This window comes from Crocodylus porosus, unplaced genomic scaffold, assembly GCF_001723895.1.
Source record: "Crocodylus porosus isolate Cpor-Errol unplaced genomic scaffold, CroPor_comp1, whole genome shotgun sequence".
Lineage (NCBI taxonomy): Eukaryota > Metazoa > Chordata > Crocodylia > Crocodylidae > Crocodylus > Crocodylus porosus.
The window spans coordinates 33,368,749-33,369,728 of NW_017728913.1; the positions used below are offsets into that span (position 1 = coordinate 33,368,749).

Here is a 980-nt window from a genome sequence, read left to right on the forward strand (position 1 = left end):
TGGTAACTACTGTATGTTTGAGAATAAGCTCAAACCTGCTCAGTCCTGAATTCCTCACTCCCTACATTCTATGAGATAATGAATTATTTCTTTAAATTCAAAGGAAGTGTTCAATAAGCTTTTTTTCAAGCTATTTTAAAAAATGTGATACACTATGTTTGTTTAAAGTGCTATGTGGAGATGACCTCTTCTCAAGCTCTATCTTGTTACCTGGAACTCAACCTGAATAGCCTGGCTGACTGTCCTGAGATGAAGCTTATGAGGGCAGAGACAGACTGAGCTGTGTCTTCTGATGTTCAGTCTACCTACAGACATGTCTAGGTATGAGCCTTGCCCTTTATAAGAGTGTGATTGAAGACGCATTTCTTGTCCAAGCTCTCCACAGGCTGTAGTCTTGGAACTGATGTGGCTGGGGACATAATAGCAGTCTTCCGATAGTTAAAGGGCTTCCATGAAGGGCTTGAGGGGAAAACTATTCTTCTCTCTTGCTGCTGCAAAGAGTAGGGCAGTGGCTTGAAGTTGCAGCAAAGTAGGTTTATATTTTGTATCAGGAAAAACTTATTCACTGTTAGAATAGTAGGACAGTGGAATAGACTGTCTAAGGAAGATGTGGACTCTCCATCACTAGAGGTGTTCAAAAAAAGGTTGGACAGTCACTGATTGGTGATGATCTAGGTGTAGAACATGCCTGTGTTCTTCTATGGATCTTTCCTATGCTTCTGGGCTTCACTAGTTTGCTGCACGGGGCTTGGAGGGAATTCTACCCCCCTTCCTGCTACACACCAGTGGAATTTTTTTAAAGCCTTCCTCAGTGGTATTGTGTATTGTCTGCAGCCAAAAGTGGGGATTTTCACTGGGCTGTGCCAGTGTCCCTGCTGTGATTTAAACCCAGTGGTTCCTGGCTAAAGCATCTTATCCCTTCACTTAGGGTCAGACCAATCTCCATATTTTGGGTCAGAAAGAAATGTTACCCCATGGTC

At 42.9% G+C, this 980-nt stretch overlaps 1 long non-coding RNA gene across 1 annotated transcript in view; it reads left to right on the forward strand.

Moving 5' to 3' along the window:
• Positions 1-279, forward strand: part of LOC109309830 — a 4,935-nt gene extending 4,656 nt beyond the window's left edge. The window contains exon 3 of the long non-coding RNA XR_002101072.1: positions 269-279. This is a non-coding gene — a long non-coding RNA (uncharacterized LOC109309830). The remainder of the gene's footprint in view (positions 1-268) is intronic.
• The last annotated feature ends 701 nt before the right edge of the window (positions 280-980 follow it).